This window comes from Passer domesticus, chromosome 2, assembly GCF_036417665.1.
Source record: "Passer domesticus isolate bPasDom1 chromosome 2, bPasDom1.hap1, whole genome shotgun sequence".
NCBI lineage: Eukaryota > Metazoa > Chordata > Aves > Passeriformes > Passeridae > Passer > Passer domesticus.
The window spans coordinates 125260691-125277315 of NC_087475.1; the positions used below are offsets into that span (position 1 = coordinate 125260691).

The 16625-nt window shown below is 38.8% G+C and overlaps 1 long non-coding RNA gene across 4 annotated transcripts in view; it reads right to left on the bottom strand.

Moving 5' to 3' along the window:
* LOC135295060 (uncharacterized) overlaps positions 1-16625 on the bottom strand; it is a 146103-nt gene that overhangs the window by 45562 nt on the left and 83916 nt on the right. For all 4 annotated transcript variants that reach the window (XR_010357124.1, XR_010357121.1, XR_010357122.1 and 1 more), the window contains exons 2-3: positions 5283-5438; positions 1849-1957 (exon numbers count right to left, since the gene is read on the bottom strand). This is a non-coding gene — a long non-coding RNA (uncharacterized LOC135295060). The remainder of the gene's footprint in view (positions 1-1848; positions 1958-5282; positions 5439-16625) is intronic.

A 16625-nucleotide genomic window follows, 5' to 3' on the forward strand; every position in this document is an offset into this window, starting at 1 on the left:
GGAAAAAAAAACTTTGAAACTGGTGTGATATCAGCTAGTGCCAGTCAGCTGAAGGGGCATTTGTCTTTTTCAAGTCTCTCTGGAGATTTTTGGTGTGGGCAGATTTACGAGGTCAGCAGCAGGATTTTGGCACCTGTTTTCCCACCAGTTTTTTAATCAGAGCAGAGCATCCAAATCCTCTTTGGACAGCTTTCAAAACAGCAGCTCCAGCTTCTCCACTAAGCTTTTTGGGGGGACAGCAAGGTGGCCAATTCCAGTGCTCAGGGCCACGCGGAGCTCTCCAGGGTGGGACAAGCAGAGGGGGAGAGGCACACGGGAATTAGGGAATACCCAGCTGGGAATTAGGAATACCCATGCTGGCAGCAAGCTCTTGGTAGGCAAAACAAACTCACACACATCCCCTCCAAAACCTCCTCCCAGCCCTGAATCATGTTTCTGCCCTCTGGAACTGCCCCTCTCTTCCCATGGCATTTCCTAGGTCATGCCTCTAATCCCACCCCTCTCTTCTGTATTTTATTTTAAGTTTCAATAGGTTCATATAAAGGAAAGTGATGCCCTGCTACTTAATGTGTTCCCTTTTCTGAATTTGCGTGTTAATGTTGAATCTTTTGCTGTTGCACATGCACCTCAAACTTCAAGTGCCTTCTCCTGAAGCTGTCATGCAAACAACTGGATATTTTAGGTAACTGAGATCATACCAAACCAGGTTTCCAAATTTGACTTCGATCTGGCCAAGAGATGAGCTGAGTTTCCCCCACCAGGATTGCTGCTTCCTCAGCCTGCCAGCCTATTCCCTGGCCTGTGACAACATGGGGAAGGGAAAAGGAGCAGAAAAGTGGAAATCAGACAGGGATCTGTCCCTCTCCCACAACCAATACATCCTTGCTGAGTGGAGGGACATCATTTCCCAGCACAAAAATATTTCTCATGTGTATTTGCCTAAACCAAATTATCAGCTGCTCATTGGGTTGTTGGGGTTTTTTTTAAGCAGTCCCTTTTGCTATTCATAATCCCCATGAAGATAATTCATGGCATTTTTCGTCCAGCTTTTTCAGCCTGTGGAGCAGAGCTGGCTGAACTCCTTGCAGAGGGCGCTGGATTAAATGCAGGTAAGGGTTATAAATGCTGAGCTGTAATTTACTGATAGCAGCAGGGGGGAGACAGAGGGCATGGTGTGGTTTTCAAGGCATGAATTAGAGTTCTCTGGTGAAATGAGGGTGCTTTGAGCTGATTAAATTATAAAAAAAATGTGCACCTGGGCTGCATAAAAATCTGACGCCCTGTCCCTGGAGTTTGGCTGATAATAGAAGTGATGCATGTCATCATTTCTGCATCATCTGAAAGTTTAATACGTGTAATTGTGAGCTGCTTTTCTCCTCTGAAATTGCAAACACAGCAAAATTGCAGGCTTGGTGCCACTGATGAGTCACTGTTGGCCTGCTGGATCTGTGTTACAATGGCCATACACAAAGAGAAGCATGACACCCCAGTTTACCATCATTATCTGTTTCCTTTGCAGTTGTTTCCACAGCTGAGCAGCTCAGACACAGCCTGGGTCAAGTAGCAAGGGGAGGAGGAGGAGTTGAAATGGTAGCTTTTAAGGGAGATGAGTTAGGTATGATCTCAGCCATCTAAAATCCACAGCTATTTGCATGGCAGCTGCAGGAAAAGGCCCTTACAAATGTATATGGTACATGTGCAACAGCAAAAAATCCAACATTCATAGAAAAATGCAGAAAAATGAACACTTTCAGTAGTAGGGCAGCATTGTCCTCTGTATGTACCTCTTGAAATTTAGTATATAATATACAAGAGAATTTAGCCCCTTTTGCTAAGGTGGCAGCTTACCTTAATAGCCTTAATATATCCATTGAAAAAAGTCAGCAGTTCAGTTATTGTAGCACTCCATTGCCAAAGATTTCTTCTTTAATCTTGTTTTCCTCACAGCTCCAGAAGTCTGGAATGTAAATGTAGACACATCCTTTTCAGACCCTCCAAATCTGAATTTTAAAACCCCAAACGTTCTAAACTGGAGGTTAAGAGCACTTAGTTGAAAGCAAGTAAGTCACCAAAAGAATGTATTCTTTCCTTAGAATTAAAGTGGGGGGAGATGAAGAGAAACATCCCTACATACTAGATCAGAGTAATATTCATATTTTTAACAATATAAAAGAGAAATATTTGGGAAAAAAACAGCCTATGAAACAATAATCTGCAGTGTATAATATACACTTGCATAAAAAGGTCAAACTTGGTGAGCACCATCAACTTGGAGGGAATGAATCAGGCTCATACCCCCTCTTTAATCTTGGAAAAACACATTCCTCCAAATCCAAGCCCTGTGGTAACCATCACCCAGCATCCCTGGGACTCACAGCAAGGCCTGCATTGGGTTCATTGGCTATTCAGCCCCTGCACACGCTCAGGGAAGTGTTATTCACAAGTTGTTGGGCACTGAAATATCACCTGGATAGATTTGGCATCTCTATTGCAAAGAGGAGATATCAGGAAAATGCATAATAGCAGACTAATTTTTATATATTTATTTTGTCTGACAATGGGCAGCCACCGTTACTGGCTTCACAAAGGAAAAGGGAAAACAGGCACAGATTTTGTTCTCAATTTTGCTGATGTAACAGCAAACCCTCTTTTGTTAAAAGCAGAAATTTTGTTCTCTAATGAATGAAACCTTCAAGGTGGGGAATTTATTTTAACACAGCTTCATCCAAATTAGAAAAGGAATCCAACCTATGGTAAAGCCCCCCTGGTACTGAGGCTTACTATAATTTCTTCTCCAAATAAAACTGAAAGCCATTATTTTCTCCATGAGATGAAGTAAAAATAAGGAAATCTGAGAACCTGTACAAGTTAGATTTAAGGTACAACCAATAGCAGCTCTTATGCTGTAAACACTCATCATTTGTTTTTTCAGTTATTGATACAAAGGGAGAAGTCCAGTTTAGAGTAAGCAGGTAGAAAATCCCATGGAAATCCCTGGACAAGTGCTCTGACTAGAGAGAAATTAATTGTATATTGCATTATTTTTCTTCAGACTACAGAACCAACTGAGAGACAACGTATTAGTGTTGGAGTCAGGCTTTTTTTTTTTTTTTCCTGAACTGGACAGACAGGTTTTATTAAATCAATGTTTATGAATAAGAGACAGTTAAATTTTAAAATTATTTCAGGCAGAGGACACGTCCATGATCTGGAATAAGAAACTGAGGCCTGGCAATATATGGTTGTGGCATAAACAAAGAAAAAAGTCTTAATGTCACTCAGTAAATAAACATTTTCACTCATCCCTAACAGTGACAGCAGTCTGGACAAAATAACTGCACTCCAGCTGGTGCTTTAGCAATCTTTTTTTTTTTTCTTGCAGATTATGATAAATAATCAGACAAAATAAGGCAAAGGAGCAGTGTTGAAAGTAGGCTGGTCCTGGCAACAAATCATGAACTGGACACAAAGACCATTGAGCCATAAATGAATAAAGAAGGACAGAACTGCTTATTTATTAAACAATGCTCTTACTTTCAGTCCACAGTATCTTAAAACTGCCTCATTGGGACCATTACCAGAGCAAATTACTGCTCAACATGAATAAATGTGGAGAAGTCTGGGTCTAAGCTTTTAAGTGGTTTGGGTTTTGGTGGGTTTTTTTAACATTTTAATGCGTTTTAAATTGTTTTTATTATTATGCACAGCTACATCATAGGGGCAATTCTCTACAGATGAGGCTGAGCTGAGCTCTCTGTTAAAGGTCAAGGCTTGCAAGTGTTACTAATTAGGGACACAGGCACAGAGTGAGTTATGTTTCCTTAGATAAGGGAAAGGAAAGAGAACCGAGCTGTTGTTTAACATTACATGCAATCATTTTGTGCTTCTCCACGGCTAGAGTTTAAAAATATCATGTAACAGATGTCCTGCTTCTGAAGCTGCCCTACCCCATAGGTGCAGAATCACAGGAAAAAAGGGCAGGTGTGCACTAGGCTATCTTAAACTTCAGAAGAAAGCTTATCCATCACAAAGGTTTTGTCAGTCTCCCAACAAGAGGGGCTAATGTGGGATTTCTCTATCAGAATGCAGCTCAATGAATCAAATGTCAGCCTGGAGGAGGAGGTGATGCGAATGCACCGTGCCCAGGGAAAGCAGGAGGTGATACACAAAAGCTGAAAAGTCTATTTTGCGAGGTCAGAGAGGTGACAGCTGAGATCACTGAATCAGAATGATCTTTCCAGGCTGCAATTCTCATCAGGGTGAGGGATGCTCTCTTTGAAGGAAAAAAAATGTTACAACTATTACATGGTACAGCTGGTACTCAAGTGTAACTGGAAATGAGAACAAAAGTTCACTGCTGCTGGCACCAGCTTTCCTTACAATATCAGAAATACCTGTGAATATTTGAAATTTGGGAACTAATGGCCTCTGATAGCCATCCACAGACTAGTTAGATAAAGGGCAAGGCCTGCTACTCAACTTGTTGCATTTTCTATGGGCTCACACTTTCGCTTTGTACCATTTTCAAGCAGATCAGCTACTAACAAAGTAAAACAAAGCATATTAAAAAGGCAATCTTAAAAAAAACCCAACAGCTTATTAGAGAATGAAAGATAATTTTTCTCTTCCAAATCACAAGTTAACCTAGCAGGTTGAGATTCACCTCTAAGACAAACACCCACACCTCAGTTGCTATTATTGAGGTGATGAAGACTATGATAATTTACAGAAGTGAATGCAGAGGTTGCACTCCTGACAGCTTTAGATTGCTTTTGTCTAAATTAATAACAACTCTGAATAAAAGGCATCAAGTCCAGCTGTACAGTCTCACACTTAACTTTTCCATTAGTGTCACTGGCCTCCCAGGGGTCTCCTCTTGTACTTTATAAGTTTATGGACAAGACATAAACGACCCTGTATGCATCAGCTGGCCTCAGTGAGCATCTCTCTCCCTCTCCTCCTCTGCTATCCATCAAAACTCTTCCCTGTGATTACACCACATGCCAGAAACACAGTAATACCTTGAGATGCTAAATGAAAGGCCTACCAGCTAATCTGGGAGTGCTTATTCATGCGGGCTCAGTGTGAAGCAGGGGCACTGCAGCTGATGAGGCCGTCGCACCTGCGTGTGTGAGTGGCACAAGTGCCTCTTGCAGACAGATCCCTCCCGCTTCCCACCCGGCTTTTCCTTTTTCCTGCTCAGCAGGCAGGGAGTTTGTGAGAAATAGGGGGTGTGCATGATGAAGGCACATACAGAATGTGTGAAATAATAAACGTCTCACCTCCACTCGAGGCACAGCTCCTGTCGCGAGGCTCTGGATGCAGCACCGAGCTCCGGCTCAAGGATTTTTCCCCAACCTGGGATGGGGACAGCGAGCTGCTTGGGGAACACAGGACACACTGGAATTAAAACCATCTCTGGGAACTTCTCTTGCTACCTGGGGAACACAGGACACACTGGAATTAAAACCACCCCTGAGGACATCTCTTTATTCCGATGGATTGATTTATTTTGTCACCGTGGTCCAATAATCAACAAGAGCTGTTGTCAAATGGGTGTTTCCTGAAGATATTAAAATGCTCAACTCTACAATTGCACTTGGGGCCTTAAAGGAGTTTCAGGAAGGTCTCTGGGAAAAAAAAATGTTTTTCAAATGGGGCTGAAATTCAGGACAAACTGAGCTTGGCTGCTCCCAATCACAATTCTGCTGAGGGACACGAATTACCCTTCCCAAAGCTGCCTGCTGATGTGGTTAGCAGCTTTTCTGTGGCATTCACTGTTAGCTACACCATGTGGCCTGATGGGTTTATGATGTGGACAGACAAGCCCTAAAGAGTGAAACATGCCCATAGAAACTCATTCCCAGTGTGACCTCTGGCAGGATTAAAGTGAGGTCTCCAAAGGTGGAAGGGGAGTGCATCCATCACCTGCTCCTTGTAAGCCCTCCCTCAGCCACAGAGCTCACATCCAGCACAATTAATTGCCAAATCAACTTCTGGACACAAGATAATGAAATACTATATATTGATTTGCATTTTCATTGAAAGGCAGGAAAAGAAGCCAATCAAGCTGGTTTGGTAGGGAAATTTCAAAGCATTTGTCCTATATATAGATAATATTCTGAGGTTTTATTGACACTATAAATAAAATCTTACAGCCTGTAAATATTAGGCTTTCTCCTCTCTACAAAAGGAAAGAAATTTCAGCACAACAAAGCATGTGTTACAGATGCTGAAATTATCCTCCCTGCACACTTATTCCAGATTTCAGAGTGCCTGTTCATTTTCTATTCACTTGCAAGAGACTTAAACTAAATTGAAACAAAAGGCAATATCAATTTAAAATTAAATGCACTCCATGTTAACACAGAGTCAAAATACCTGTCTGCACTCAGGGAGGCCTTTCAGGCAGAAAAGTCCCTCAAGGAAAAGATTTGGTGAGTGATCTAATTACAGGTTAAAATAACTCTAAAACAAATATTGGAAATATACAAAAAATCAGCATTATTAAAATTCTGCTTATTGAAATTCCTTTATAAAAAGAAAACTTCAGAAAAAAAAAGCAAAACAAAAGCATATTATAAAACAGTTTAATGGTCTGTTCTCTAGTACAAATACAACTGTTTGTCAATATAATTATGCAAAGAGATCTTGGCTTTTATGGAAAAATCAGCAGTAGCAGGAAAATGCCAGAAAGGGGCAAACTCTCAGCATCAAACTCACAAAACTTTTTGCCACGCTCTTTATTCTGTTTGAAGGAATCCACAAAGACTGCAAAAGCTTATGGGAAATTTTCCCCCTTTTCCAAATGGGTTTAAGAAAAAAAAAAAATTAAATATGTTTCTCTTTTGTTCCTAAAATTTGCAATGCTTTCATCAGGCACAATTTTGCTTGATGCATTTTAGATTCACTGATTCTGCAGAAGGTGTACAAATACCCTGAAGTCTAGAGACACCTCAAGTCTCTGACTTCAATGCAAATTAAGCCTGGTTTTGAATGGGTACTGCATAAAATAGATTATCATTGCGAATATTTGGAATTCGAAACTCACTTCCCATTTTTGTTCCACAGAATTAGCATAACATTTATTGCTCCAGTGAATATTCCCTTTATAGTCCTTAGAATATTCATGGAAATTAAATGGAAGAGAGGTACAATCAGCTTCATTGAAAATTCAAATGAATGTTTTCTATTTTTGGCAACACTCCTCACACATCATTAAAAACCAAAACAGTTATTCTGTGTGAAATGCAAATATAAATAAACAAACAAAAAAATGCCCTGGGACTCTCTTTCCCTACCATTGAAACGGTCCCTTCCTGCCACCCTCCTCATTCCCTGGTGACACAGGAGTCACATCCTCTTGGGACTTGCTGCTCCCAAGAGATTTGGTTGATATGGACCTGTGCTTCCAGGAGAAGGAAAAAGGGTTGAGGGTACAAAATTATTCCATAAAACAAGGTGATACCAGAAAGAACCACTGCCTACTCCTCCCTTTATTTATTTCCTTCTCCCCTGTCAGCTGCATGTCAGGTACAATGGGCATGTGCCTAAAAATGACAAAAAGAAATTTTAAAAACAGATTTTATGACGGGGAGATCCTCTCGGAAAGGAAAGTTGCAAAATAAGTGGTTGTATAAGGCCACTCAACTGCTTTGTAATTTAATTTTTTTCCAACTTCTTCTACTTAAAAACTGACTTCAGACACCGCTTTCCACAGTAACATCAAAACTCTTTTCACATCAGGACCTGAAATCCCTGCTACCATAAACAGACTGAACCCAATAATGAGCTCCAAGGAAGTGGCACATTGAGGTTCCACCTATAAGGGATGGGAAAAATTATGCAGCACCTTATCCTGGCCAAAATCAGGTCAGAAAGAGCTGGCAACAAGATCACCAGTTCAGCCCGTGGGACACACACAACATGCTGAGCACTGAAAATCAACTCCCCGTGCCCAGAGTGAGAGGAGCTCATGGCTGGGGACACCTGGGTGGGTCATGGTGTGGGGCAGGAAGCTGCTCCCCTAAACCAGCAGGGCATTGCCCACAGACAAATCACCCTCCTCTGTCTGCAGACCCACCATTTCTAACCTCAGTGTACACGAATCACCTTAATTACTTCTGCCTGAATATTTATTTTGGCTTAAAATATGAAATATTAGGAGAACACCTCACACAATGTGGTTTTTACAAAGCAGCTCGGTGGAGGCCACTCTGTCAAACCAGTAGCCATGAAAGGCTGCCAGAGATCCATCTGAAATGTCAATACATCATTTCAAATGTTCTCACTCAGAGCTGCTTCCTGAAGCATCCAGGGGCAGAAAAATCAAAGGGAATGCTCTCCCTTTTTTCAGGGAAAAAATAAATAAATAAAATTGAGTGAAACTTCAAAAGCCAGTGAAGAGGGAGACAGTGTATGTTTCAGACAAGTTAAGTGAGGAATCCAGGACAGAGGGATAGGCCTGTCATGCAGGAAATCCAGCATTTCAACTCAGAGCTAGAAATTAGAGATGAGCTAGAGGCCAAATTGGTTCTCTATGCACAGTGCCCACCTGAGAGAAGAGCACCCAAAAAGCACAACACTGGCAAAGGCAGCCTCATACTCCTCTCCTGAGGGATTATCTACAGAGCTTTGCCTTTGGTCTCATCCAAGTATTAATTGTGAGGGAAAAGGACAGCTCAGTCAGGACCTGCAGCTAATGCTGGCCTAGAAACCAGATTAAAAGCAAATAAAATTCAGTGCTTGGGGCCAGATTTCTTCAGGCATCTCTCCTGGCCCAGGCGGAGAGCAAAGACCTTGTCTTGCATTTCCACCCTACCATGGTGGGATGGAAATTACTGATGGACCCAGGGACTGGCATGGGAGGAGCTCCATAATTCTGAGATATTCCCCTCATGCTCCCTTCCTCTCTTCCATGAGAGCTCCTCTTTTTCAGGCCTCTTTCATTTTCTTTTCCCTAAAAAGTCAGTCAGGAGCTCAGCTGGGATGCAGGGGCTGAGTCTCTTTGGGCTCTCTCTCTTTGAAAAACACCAGGGCTGTTGTGATGCCAAACCTACAGAGACAGGGACAGGAAATCTGTACCCTTCAACCAAACCAGCCGGCTTCACTTAAAAGAGAGAAAGCCCCTGGGAAATAGAAAATCCTGCACAGAATAAATATTCAGAAAATCAAACAAAAGTTTCCTTTGGAAATTTTTTTCCACTGCTTTCTATGTACTGCCACAAAGCCTGATACCACTGAAATTCATGGGGTATTTGGGAAGGATGCAAAAATGAGCATAGAGGAACCAAACACCATGCAAAGTCTCTGTTTCTGGTAAGGCTCCTCTGAGTTTATATTGCCTGACATTTTTATCTGTGTAGGAAATTATCTATATCTTTAATGTGAGATTAATGGAGTTGAGTGCTTCTGAATCATTGGCAATTGCTACTGTGCTGCATAGATATTTTTGTACTGAAATAATATTAAATCAACAATAAGGCCTCCATTTGGCATAAATTTCACAAGCACTTCTCAAAAAAAAAGAAGGAAACATTTCATAGAATTAAATAAAAGTTCAACAGTTTTAAAAAATAGTATTTGAGGAGTGGGGGAGAAAAAAAATTATTTCTATTGAATATATGTCTCCATGTGCTGAGTATGTATTCTTTGATGTTATTGAATGCTTATAATCTAGGAATAATATGACTTCTTTTAAACTTCATCCAACAATCTTAAGTACAAAAATACTTTTGTTCCTGCTTGTTCTTTTTGTCACTTTTACTCATCATGAACATATCTATTATCCCACACTATTAAAAGTTTCTAATACTTTTTTCTTTTGAGAAGAGAGACTACCAGAAAATATAATAAACTTTTAAAAGGTGAACTTTTTCACTTATTACTGACCATTTCTGAAAATTTTAATCATATTTCAATTACTCAAAAGGAAAATAAAAACCCACCTTTTTATCAAATTCAATATTCTCTTAAAATAATACTTCCAAACACTACTCAAAACCTTTAACCTTTTTGTTCCATTTTCATAAGGTTTGAGGTAAAAATTCCCAGAGATGAGTGGTACCTCGAAGTAAGAAGACAATGGCCATGGAGCACACAGTGACTGAAAGGCAGATGAATATCTCAAGGCTTTTGTCACAGCTTTATTTGCTGCTTTCATCCTCAGCCTTCTTTCTCAACGTTCCTTCATTGCAAAAAGTGAGAAAATTAAAAGGATGGTCCATTCTAAATGATTTTCCTTTGTAGTGCTTTTTATGGGCTGAAGACTCATCCTGAAGCTGTTCCTACCCCTGCAAAAGCAGGAATAAATGTAAACTGCTGGAATGGGAATATTGCAACGATTTCAATACAGTGCAACACCACCACTGCACTGACACCAGTAGGAAACCTGATGAACTGCCAGTGGATTTGAAAACTGATGGGCTTTTTCAAGCTACTGATGCTGGTGGGATCAACCAATGGGGTTCCACTCAAAGGATATTTTAAAAATTTTCTTTTTAAGCTGCAAATTCACACAGCTTTCAGGCTTTTTTTTTTTCAAAGACTTATTGATGTCTTTTGGGTTTTTTTTTTTACATCTACTTTTCTCTTTTTTTTTTTCTTTTTTCTGCTACCAAATTCAATAATGATATCAAGATACATTTTGGTTTTCCTTTTTCTGAATTGTCTCTGCTTTCTTTTCTGAAATAATCTTTCCTGCTATTTTATAAAAAGCAACTCATACAATCCATCATTTCTCACAATAAGGGACTAAGATTGCTGTTTCATGAAAAGTGTGATTCAAAAGGTGGCTCTATTCCCCAAAAACTCCAGCAGTCATTTTTGTACTGCATCAGTTCCTTAGGCCCCAGTTGGGCTGGAGTTAAGATCTGTGCAAACACACAAATGCAGGGGGTTCATCTTTGAAGTGGTCACTCAGCATCACCCAATAAAGGACAATCAAAAAGGAAAAGTGCTTTTGAATATTTCCTCATTTCCATGTGGTGCAGAAGCACACCAGCTTTTGCTTAATATTAAGACACCCTTCAAAGCTACAAAAGTTAAAACATTTCTTAATGCTGTATACACTGAGACAATTGGACAATACTTCAAAGCCCTTGGGTTTAAATCTTTTGGTATCACTACCATTTCAAGTAAAAAGTATTTATACAACATTGTCAAACAAAAGTTATTTTGCAGCTAATCTGACATAGTTTTGGAACAGAAGATAATAAAAATCTATTGCATCCTGTTTATTTTCTGAAAAGAGTGAAATGTGATCAGATGGGGTGTTTTAGCTCTGAAAAACCTTAAAAACACTGACATTGTTTACATGATTTCAGTATTGAGTATTTATCAGCTCTGAACCAGGAAAGGTGCAGAATAAAATTCAACAAGCTTTCCGAAAGAGTGCAGGAAAGGATCAGATAAGGCCAGCTGAATATTTATTAAGCTCTGAGACTCATGAGCCACTCCTGATAGGGCATTTGAACCAGAAACACAAAGATGTATTCTTCTATAAATTCATATGATTGATAAAAACTCCAAAAAATTAAGATCATGTTCTGCCCAGCAGCTTCTTACTAATAGCAAAGAAACTTATTGCTGCCTCTTGCTTGGCTGGGAGCTGGAAATCCTTTCATTAATTATTTCAGAGAAGTTGTGAGCATTTTCCACCAGTTTGGGAAATGTTTAATCATCAGCCTTTTTACATTCATTTCCTTCTAATTCAGCTGCTTTAGAATGAGAGGTACATTCACCCATGCCCATTAATGCTCAGCCTTTCCTTTCCTGCATCACCTCCCTGTTACTCCTGTAACAGCCAAAGACTGATGGAATAGTCCACACAGCAGCCTGAAAAAATAACATGAAACCCACCACAATCTACCTGCCCCTGCTGCTTATGATGCTTGTAAATATCACTGCTCTTTTTTTTTTTTTTTTTAATTTCATAGGGTTTTTTAATCCATGTTTTAGAAGCCTAATAATTCATCTTTTCAGGGCATATCATTAGTTTTACAAAGTAAAATAATTCACTTCACTCTTTGTAATGAAGTAGATATTTAAATAAGCCACAAAGCTAGATGAACCAGAGAAATGAGCAGGATATTGGGTGAACACACATGAAACTCCAAGACCTGAGTTTTCAGTTCAATCAACAACAAAGAAGTTGCCCTCCAAAACAGCTTTTCAAGCTTTCCTCCAACAATCACTTCCTCATAAAAAGCAGAGGATATACCTTGGATCTGATGTGTTTGTCGAACTGTTTGACATTGGAAATCAACATAGAAAGAAGAAGATTTTAGCACTATATTTTAGAGCTGGATATTTACCCTTGGACAGAAGCACACAGGTGCTGAAAGTCTGGACAGTTCACAACCCATGGTCCATCTCCAGCTGAGGGGGACAAGAATTTCTCAGGGCTGAGACTGAGCCCTTGGGTTGGATGTGGGGCCATGCAGCCCCCAGGTTTCTGAACTCTCCATCACAGTGTCCAGCATCAGTCTAGGGCTCAGTGAGAGAAAATATTTATTTTGTTTGCAGTCAAAAGAGAGCTGTCAGGCACTGTGGAGTACCAGGTTCCCACACTGGTCAGTACTCCCCATCATAGGTGAAATGAGAAATCAAATTCCCAGTTTAACCTGATGTGCATAAATTGAAGGCTCTCTGTAACTCTGAATAACCCATGACATTACAAAATTAATTTCAAAACTGAAAACCTGCCTCATCCTCAGCATGATTGGTCCTGAGTTTATATTTCACTGTTATTCCATAACAAAGGATTTTTGATTCACATTCTTGAAAAAAACTAAAACCTTTGTTGCATATATTTGATCCAGTCTTGTTTAGATTGCAAGGAAATACAATGAAAAACAACAAAAATATTATCATGACAGTTAAACACTTTGGTTCAGCCCCACATCCAAACATGTTCAGTGTAATTTTATATGGTTACTTGGAAAATATGCCTTTCTTCAGAGCCACACAACTTCCACTGGACAGCACATATATTCCACAGTTGTCTAAACACTAATCCCTATTTTAATCAGTAATTTGCTCTTTTTCATTTAGATTTCATAAATCAATTACAACACTAACAAAGATACACTTTTTCTGAGCAGAGACTGCGGAAGCAGCAAAGTAACTTCTCTTTTTTAGTTCCATTCTCTGCTTCCCAAGTGAGTTTAGCAGATCCTAAGTGTCACAGAAAGTGACTTTTGAAACCCATGCAAGAATGTCAGCAACTCTACTGCTTGTATATAATTTTCTACATCCTGAAAACAGTAATTTACGTGGAAGCAGGACTGAAATGTCATGACAGAGCAGAATTACAATTGCTTGGATGTTTAAACTGTGCTTTTCCTGTTTTTGAACATATTTTATTTCCCTTAAAGATGGAATTATATCTTAAATTCCTGAGGTTTATGAAAAGTACTTTTAGTAGAATTGCCAAAATTCTCGTAGTTTTTAGCAGAAAAAATTTAACAATTAAATTATCAATAAAAACAAAACAAGACAAACCTTAAGCTTAGTTCCAGCTTCACTTCTGGAACAAAGGCAAACAGATTTGATTTTCCTTCCACTTAAATATTGCGAGTGGGAATCAATAGAATCACAGAACCATCAAGATTGGAAGAGTACCTTTGAGATCATCGAGTCCAATTGTCCACCCAGCACTGCCCCTGAAGCTCCATAACACCTGAACAGTGAAAAAAAATTGTCTAATCTCTAGTCTGAATTTCCCTTGTCTCACCTTAAGGCCATTTCCTCACATCCTCTCACTGCAGGCACTGCAGAAGAGAATGAAATCTCCTTTGATATAGTCAGTAAATAATTTTTAAAAGCTCAACTCACATTTGAAAAGGGCAGAAATAATCAAAACAGCAAGAAGAGCAGCAAACTTTTCCAGATATTACTCTGGCTAATGAAGTGAGAGGTGAAACTAAACTGTCTGAAATATATTTTGCCATAAAATTGTGTCCTGGAACAATCTCCTGCCAAATGAGAATATAGCAACAGAGGCCCTGAAGGATTTGTTACTGTGACTGATTTTGTTTAACGGGCTCATACAAATTGTTTGGAAAAACGAAAGTGGCTGCAGCTTGTCAAAAACTGCAGATTTATTAAAAAGAGCAATAATAGATGGAACCCTATCAGGGGTAGGAAATAAACACGAGGAATCTGAATAGGGTAGGACAATAGGGATTGAGAGATCATGTGCAGTGTCAGGAGATATGATATAAAGCCTTTAGGGAGGCCCAGCAAAGGATTAAAAATAACTCAAGTTTGACAAGTCACAGAGAAGATGAATCATGGCTAATGACAAAAAGAAACAGCTCACAGACAGGATCACACAATTTGTGTCACGCAGCAGTAAGGAAGCCAAAAGGTCAGTGAAGAATTGGGAAGTGAATCAGGCAGTTGTGCCGTGGATTCTCATCAAATAAACAGTTTTCAACTTTTAGGAGAGCATTTACAGAATTTGTCTGCTTTTTAAAGGGGGCAGTGATTTTTTTTTTCTTTTTCTTTTCCTTTCTTTTTTTTTTTTTTTTTTTTTGAAAATTCATCTTCAGCCTAGCCAGAATTTTTCCCCTTTTTGTTATCAAGGCTGCATAATAACAGAAAAAAAACCAGTTGGAATAAACACTTAAAACAATAAATTGGTCACTGATTACTGTGATATACATACCAGGGGAAGGGAATTGCAGCAAAATACCTCTTTTGGCAGATTTTCTATTTAAGGGACTGCTTTACAAATTGTTTGCTCTGTTGTAGTTAGTTCCTTTGGGAATTTTTTTTATGGCAGGGAAAAGGGGGAAAGGAAGAGCAGAAAGCAATGCCCAAAAATCTCTGAGAAGGGAAATATGACATGGCCACAACAGGCAAAGCAACAAAGAAGCTCTGAGAATTGCACAGTTAGAAGACAAAAATGCTCCATCCAGTGAGATTCTAGGACTCTCATATTTTCAAACCCATGCACAAAAATACATACTGACACCCTCTTGAAATCCCAATTTTTTCAGAATTCTTCTTACAATTTTCTGCAGTGCTCACCCTCAGGGCTTAGTTCTGTATTCCATTACTCTCAATAACTACATGTTGTAAAGTCATGTTTATGCCACAGATTGAACTATTTGTACATACTATACAAATTACAAATCTCTCTTATGGTGAAATTGTACTAAAAAAACTTCCTCAAATCAAGATTTTTCAACTGTCAAATAGTGGTTCAAAGTAAATACATTTCCCTCAGAATAGCAAGATTTTCTCTCTTTTTTCTATATGCACTGCCTATGTGAATTGCATCGTTTTTAAATAAAGCAACTTCTCTCTTTGAAGGCATAAACATTAAGTATTAGTTGTTACTTATGTGATAAATTGTATTTATGTCACAAATTAAATACATTGATATTTTATTTTGTTTCAGACTGGTGGGATTTACTGACATTTTGAGTGTTTTCAGAAAATGTAATTACAGTTCCAGACTTGGTTTCAGGGCAGGGTACTTCAGAATCACAAAACCAACCTATTGGTTGGTTTTGTGATTTTGAAGTAGCCTGCCCTGAATGATGGGAAAAAAGAGCTTTTGGTTCATTGTATGTGTACACTCAATTCATGCAATCAATTCAGTCTCCATGTGAAAGTGAGTGATCAGAAACAGATTTGCCAAAAAACCCAAATTATTAGAAAAATTTCTAAACATATTTTTCTCAATTCTTTTTTACTGTGAAAGTGACCAGTCCATGTTGCATTATCAATTTTTTTTTTTCCTGGGCAAAATTGAGACTAAAACTAATATCAATTAGGAAAAAAAACCCCAAAATTTCAATTCTCCATCCTTATAGGTAGAGGGATAACCACACAACACCTGCAGTTATTCAGGTCATTTGCCATCTTCCCCAGGACTTCCAAGGACATTCCTGTGGCGTTTAATATTTATTTTTATTTTAATAATTTAAATTTTTCATGTAATTAAAAAAAAAATCCTGATACTCCTAAGGATTACAGTATTGTTGAATGCAGGAAGAAAAAATGTCAATTAATTTAAAAATATGTCACTGGAGAGTGAAAGCAGAAGTTTTCTCATGTGAGCTCTGCATTCCACTGGAGCACCTTGATTCATTGACAGAGAGTTTTTCTAACAGAAACAAACATCAACTGCAAAATAGACAGGAACAAAACAGTAATTTCAAGTTCAGTTACTATTTCTAGAGAGCTACAGCTACAAACACTGAAATTAGAATTATAATTCAACTTCAAGTAAGGGAAAAGCAGCCAGGGAGGTGGCCCTGCACACACTTTCTGTCCATTCAGAGCTCCAAGTGCTTTGGTGATAAAATCATCAATAACCCTCTTATGTCTATGAATTTTGTCTTCGAAAGGGCTCAGGCAGATATTCCTTTTCAAGATCCATCAAAAATAACTTCTTTAACTCCTCTGCTCTGGAGTTAAAACTTGGATATTAACCCAGATTGAATAGACTTGTTGCAAAGTAACTAAAAGCTACTTTATACATATATTTAAATGTATAAATAAATATATGTATCATAATATTTCTTTCATTAATGCAACCCTTATTGAAAAATAAAACACAGTATGAATCAATTTGTGCTTGTTCCGGCTGTGAATTTCAATGCTAATGC